The sequence below is a fragment of the Paroedura picta genome, chromosome 10, assembly GCF_049243985.1.
Source record: "Paroedura picta isolate Pp20150507F chromosome 10, Ppicta_v3.0, whole genome shotgun sequence".
NCBI lineage: Eukaryota > Metazoa > Chordata > Lepidosauria > Squamata > Gekkonidae > Paroedura > Paroedura picta.
The window spans coordinates 4,053,358-4,060,000 of record NC_135378.1 but is presented as its reverse complement, the minus strand read 5'-3'; the positions used below and the strand labels follow the sequence as shown (position 1 = coordinate 4,060,000).

The window sequence follows — 6,643 nt, the reverse complement described above, 5'->3', positions numbered from 1 at the left end:
GAAGGCGGGGAACTACCAAAGACAATAGTATGAAAACTTTTAAAAAATTAAAATTTTACTTGCTAAAACACACAAATTCTCGGTATGTTGCTTCAGGCACGAAGTCTGGATGTCCGTGCTTCTTGCAGGTTCAATTGCTTCTTTGCATTTCATTTTGATTAATGCATTCTAGAAATAGCAAGAGAAATGGGGGAGGGGAGAAATCTAGCTAAGTGTCAGCTTGACATCTGTAGCTGGCAAAATTTTGGCACAAATAATCAAACAGTCAGTCCTTGAGCAGCTGGAAAAGAGAGCTGTGATATCTAAGACTCAGCAAGGGTTTTCCAAGAACAAGTCATGTCAGACCAACCTTATCTCTTTTTTTGAGAAAGTGACTATTTTGCTGGATCAGGGGAATGCTGTGGACATATTTTATCTGGATTTCAGTAAAGCTTTTGAGAAGGTTCCACATGATATTCTTGTTGAGAAGCTGGTAAAATGTTGTATGGATCCTAATTCTGTCTGATGAATCAATAACTGGTTGAAACCAGAGAGTACTTGTTAATGGTTCAGCATCCTCTTGGAAAAAAGTGACGAGTGCCCCAGGGATCTGTCCTGGGGCCTGTGTTGTTCTCAGTCTCACCTCCCTCACAGAGTATCTGTTGTGGGGAGAGGAAAGGGAAGGAGACTTTGATCCACTTTGAGACTCCTTCGGGTAAAGAAAAGTGGCATATAAGAACCAACTCTAGAAGAAGATGATCTCACTTAGGCCACATGACAAGGCCACTATCGTGCACTACCAGGCATGCTGCTCCCTGGGGGTTCATTATGTAGGCTACAGCTTCTACCGAATGGCTTTTGGCTGCAAATCTGGCCCCGTTCCTGAAGGGGAGGGCACAGTTTATAAGGCTGGAGCACAACAATGAGCTGATGGATCCACCTCCCTTGACCCCCTTCAAGCTCCTCTGCTTGGATCCCCATTTCTGAATCCCCTCCTCTCCCTAGTAAAGACGATCTGATGCTTCAGCACCACCAGGTAGCTCCCAATGTAGTGCTGAGCTTCTACCATCAGAAGTTTCAGCACACCTCCTCTTTCTTGCTATTGAACCTGTAAGCCAGATCAGGGAGCTATTTAAATCAGATCATGATAAAAAAACACTCCCTTCATTGGCTTGTTGTCTGCAGTGCAAACACTAAAAGCAAAGCCTATTAATTACCTGCATGGCTTGGGTTTGTTACTAAATGGCCTTCGATTCTGGGACCATGTGTAAAGGTAAAGGTAAAGGTATCCCCTGTGCAAGCACTGAGTCATGTCTGACCCTTGGGGTGATGCCCTCTAGCGTTTTCATGGCAGACTCAATATGGGGTGGTTTGCCAGTGCCTTCCCCAGTCATTACCGTTTACCCCCCAGCAAGCTGGGTACTCATTTTACCGACCTCGGAAGGATGGAAGGCTGAGCCAACCTTGAGCCGGCTGCTGGGATCGAACTCCCAGCCTCATGGGCAGAGCTGTCAGACTGCATATCTGCTGCACCACAGGAGGCTCTCGGGACCATGTGACACTTGTGCAAAAAAGATTCCAAGGCCACTCATCCAGCCAGCCAACTGCACGGCCTGAAACAATTTTAGCTTCAGGAATATTTGTCTGCTACTGACTGTCAGATAAAGGGTTAATTGTTTGTTGACATTTGTTGCTAGTGAGAACAGGCAAAGTGGGTCATGTGATTTGTTTATTGATATGTAAAGTATTGGCCATTGCCTACATGTCCTATTTGCACATGTACAACTGTAACCAGAAAGGAAGGAATTCTACTTTCTTTGTTTTCTCTAAACTGCTTTGGGTAGAGAGAGAGAGAGAGCGCTCCATCTTGGAGTTCAACCATGTAACAGCTCTGGTCAAGAGCTCTTTCATGAGCTATAGGAAGCTAGGCATTTTATGGTTCTGTAAAATACTTTATTATACTTTAACATTGCCATGCCTGGTCTCATCATTTAAACCGCCTTGAGCCGTATGGGAGGGTGGTATAAAAATCTAAGAAATAAATAAGTAAACAAACAAATAAATATTTAACTCTGCTACTATACAATATATCCAACAATATCTTTTTCATAGATTTGGACATTTGTATTCTCGAGGCTGTGAACTCTCTTTTAAATGTTGCTGTGTCTCAAAGTGACATGACCTTCTGTGACATATTGGATGCTTGACTGGACTTAGGGAGGGCACCAGCCATTTTGTCTACCTATAGATTTAGCTTTTATTAAAATATGCATACCCCACCTTTAGACCCAAACCCAATTCACTCCACCCTCCCAAATGCCTACAGCATTTCAAAGCACAATAAATAAAAAACATTACAACATTAGTAAATGGAAAACTCCTAAGAACAGTGCCCTCTTCACTTCCCAGGAAGTCCATTCCCCAAGGTGAGGGCCCTAGCTAAAAAGGAGCAGCCAGGCAGCTAGAGGCTAGGGGACAGCTAGAGGCTACAGTGGGAGAGATGGTCCACCAGCCAGGTGGGTCCTAGGCTATTAAGGGCTTTTCAAAGTCACAGCTGGCATAAAAAACTCAATTGGGAAAGTAACATGCAGCCACTGGGGGCTGGTTTCAAATAGTGAGGGAAAACATGTTCCTGTTGTCTTGGAACTGCACTGCCAAACAGCAGTGAATCTTTACCACACTTAGGAGTTTAGAACCCTTTTGGACGTAGAACACTTTTCACCTGCAAAGCTGCATAAAGATGAGAAAACTTGAGTATTATCAAGCTGCACTGAGAAGCCATCTTCTCCTATGCCAGTTTCAACTCACCGCTTCTGTGAATTGCACCTGCAGGTTTTGAACCCAGCTTTTCACACGTTCAGTTGTGATTTCCACATGGCTCAGATGCATCCTCAGCTGCTTAATTTCTTCATGATTTTTTCAGACAAATTGTAGCTTTTATTCTATTATGAAAATAACCTGCAGCTTTCAGAGTACATTTTTGGTGGTAGCCTGGAGACAACATATTTCATGCTGTTAAGATACTGCAGCCAAAAATGTATTGCCAAAAATCTCATCCTATCCCACCCATTACTAATAGTGAAATCTTATGTAGAGTAACTCCAATCTAAGCCCACCAAAATAAATGGATTTAGACTGGAATAACTCTGCATAGGATTTGCACTGTCCATAATGTAATTGATTTTGACCAAGTTTATAATGGCATGCTTAGAATGTAAGAAACTGCTGATCTAGGGGAACAAAAATAAACTGAGCATTATAAGTTATTTTTGAAAGATACATGCATGGTCCTTGAATGGGCCAAGAGGGTCCCTAGGACATGGAGAGAACTGCTTCTAGGAGGACTTTATATCTGGGAGCCTTTGGGGGCTAAACAGTGTTTCCTGCATTTGGCTTATCTTGCAAAGCCCTCGGAGTTCTCAAGATACAGCAGTAAAAGGATATCAGAGACCCTTCCAGACACTACTGCTGAGCTCACCTGCATTTCAGCGCAGACTCAGGCTTGAGGTGGGGGCTTACTTTTGCCCACGACTCTTGCCCAGATTTTTCCAGTTGTTTGATTCTCTGTCTCAGGACCTTCACTTCTTTGCTGTTTGCTTTATCCACCTCTCCTGCATTTCCCTTTTTCATGTAATCTAAATCCTGGAAAATCCAAGTATCAATTTTGATGTTAAGATTCAGAAAATCAAATCCTTCTTTAATAGGTACTTTAACATACAACTCCTGAGTCAAAGGAAGCTCCATGATTTTAAACAGGTCTATAGAGTTAAAATCAATTAAGCATTTTATTTTACTGAAAATATTTATGAATTTTTCTTTGCTTCCACATTTGGGTTCTCTTGCTTCTGAACCCAAATTTATTATTTATGGTGCTTGTATTCATTATGTGTGACACAGTTTCTGCTTACAGAGTTCATTGTCTCCATTAAGAAGCTCTCAGCCAAGTTTACATGGAAGTTGTGCCCTCTTCACTTCATTTCAGCTGAAGTTAACATATTTTGCAACAGCTCCTCCCCCCAATTAACATAAATTTCAGTGGTTGCCAGATGATGCAAGAAAATAAACACAAAGGATACCACTATTCAATGGGATTTTGTCTCCAGCCTTTGAATAGGTATTCTGAAACAATAGAACTACACATCTATAGATAAGGCTGAAAAGAAGATACCGCTGGGCCAATGCAAAAGCTTGAGGAGGAGCTCCATGTACCAGGACAGGTTCAAAGTATTTGTCCCCCACCAAGTAGAGAGTGCCCAACCTGCCTGGCACAGGACTAGGAGGGGATGCCAGCCCGTTCCTGGCTGCTGATTGCCCCTGTGACCTCATCTTCCCACTCATTTTGACATCCCAGACACCTGGGTGCTTGGTCAGAGAACCAGCCTCATAACCTAATACATACATACATACATAGAGAGAGAGAGAGAGCGCGCACACCTGCCTGCCAGTCGCACCCACTTTGCTCTTCTTTGGAGGCCCTGCTTTTGGTCATCTCCCCAGCTGTGTTGTTATGGATTTATATGTTTATAGAATAATTTAAATATTTTATATTATGCTTATATTTTATGCATATATAAATATGGAAAGGGGGCACAGAAATGTTTACAATAATAAAGAAACAATTTCTCCACAGGATGCCAGGGCATGGGAAGGGGGAACCAGTCAGCATAACCAGTTTGAGCTCCCCAGGCCCCAAAGTGGCAACTCACAGAGGAGGAATCCCCAATGTGGTGCCCATCAGGGCCATGGCACTCATCTTTCCTGGCCATTGCCCAATGTCTTTTGGAAGTGGGCCGGGCAGGGCTGCAAACCTCCACATTGGGAGATCTCCTTGTATTACAGCTGATGGGCCGCGCAGATTTCTTTTAACATTTTGTGGCTAGCTCCTCCACTATGCCATGCCAGAATTCCAAATGTGTCTATTGGCTCAAACAGTTTGGGGACCCCAATCTACACATTGCAAAATGCTCTTGTTAGCTGGAGAACAACATGAGGAGTGGGTATCAGATGACACACCTCTCTTGGAATGAAAGCAGGCAGGGAGGAAGCAGCTTCAGCCTCTGTCTTCCACCCACTGTTTTTGAACTTGCCAGCTGATATTGGCTCCAACATGAACATTAAATATTGCCATATCAGTCATCTGATTTTTAACAACTTAGCCAACAGTGGCTCCCTCTGAAAGTCTGGGAGGAAAAGGGGAAGTTGCCTTGGCTGCAGCACGTGTGTCGGAGGCATATCACTTCCCTCCTGCATCTGACACAAAGCACCCCCCCCCCAATGGACACAAGAAGACTCTGTAGAGGACCCCTGAATGAGCTCCTGCTTTGAGCCTCTGCAGGGAGCTCAGGATTTGGCTGCGTCTGAAGATTGGCTGACACTCCCATGCCAGTCATGGAGAGCCAGGCTACACACTTCTGTGGTCGCACATCCAACCTTTAGATGCCAAGACCATTTTAGAGGGAAATGTCACCATTTAAAAATTGTCATGAGGAGGTCCCTGCTGCAGGGACACCAGGCAGTCTTGTTCCCTACTCCTACACTTTTTCAAGTGCCAAAACAGCACCCTGCCTCAGAAGTTGAAAAGGTGGAGGGGAGCTTGGTCTGTTTAGCCTGGAGAGGAGATGACTTAGAGGTGATCTGATAACCATCTTCAAATATTTAAAAGGGTGTCATGCAGAGGATGGAGCAGAGTTGTTCTCTCTTCCCCAGGTGGGACGGACCAGAACCAATGGGATGAAATTAATGCAATTCTGTCTAAACCGGAAGAAGTTTCTAACACAGAGGTTTCTCAGTGGAACAGGCTTCCTCGGGAGGTGGTGGGTTCCATATTTGGAATTTTTTTTCCATCTTTGGAAATTTTCCATCTTTGGACATTTTTAGCCTGCCACAGTGGATGGGCGATAGGGTTGTGAGTGCCCTGCATAGTGCAGGGGGTTAGATGACCCAGGAGGTCCTTCCAACTCTAGGATTCTATGATTCTAAGTTGGCGTGCACATGAAAGCTCATATTTTGAATACAAATCTGTTGGTCTTAACAGTGACCCTGGCCTTTAAATTTGTTTTTCTGTCAAGGGTTACTGAGGGCTGTTGTGCAGGTATTTTTTATTTGAATAAAATATATGAGACTTTTGAACTTTCTGAAGACTTTGGAGACATTTTGCAGTTCTGTTGCTTATGGTATGACTTGAGAAAGTAATATTTACAGCAGCTTTTATCCTATAAATTTTATCTTTCCTTCCAGAGTCTAATTCAGATGTTATAGTATCATGTTATCTGTAGCAAAAATTTTGTTGGCCGTAGCACCGAGTCATGTCTGACCCTTGGGGTGACGCCCTCTAGCGTTTTCATGGCAGACTCAATACGGGGTGGTTTGCCAGTGCCTTCCCCAGTCATGACCGTTTACCCCCCAGCAGCAAGATGGGTACTCATTTTACCGACCTTGGAAGGATGGAAGGCTGAGTCAACCTTGAGCCGGCTGCTGGGATCGAACTCCCAGCCTCATGGGCAGACAGCTTCAGACAGCATTTCTGCCGCTTACCACTCTGTGCCACAAGTGTGAGGCTATTTCTGAAGCCTGACAAAAGGTTAGAGAGACGTTTCTGAAAGAGGAAGTGGGAGATTACATTGTCTAGGACAAGATCCGCATATCCCTTCTCAAGTAACCAAGG

General features: G+C 44.0%; 1 protein-coding gene across 2 annotated transcripts in view; it reads right to left on the bottom strand.

Moving 5' to 3' along the window:
* The window catches only part of JAKMIP1 (janus kinase and microtubule interacting protein 1), a 237,294-nt gene that overhangs the window by 19,522 nt on the left and 211,129 nt on the right, over positions 1-6,643 (bottom strand). Inside the window, exons 23-25 of one of the 2 annotated variants that reach the window (XR_013225029.1) lie at positions 3,458-3,621; positions 2,788-2,970; positions 60-168 (exon numbers count right to left, since the gene is read on the bottom strand). The gene's annotated coding sequence lies outside the window, so the exon portion shown is untranslated. The remainder of the gene's footprint in view (positions 1-59; positions 169-2,787; positions 2,971-3,457; positions 3,622-6,643) is intronic. The other variant, XR_013225030.1, reaches the window with a different exon arrangement.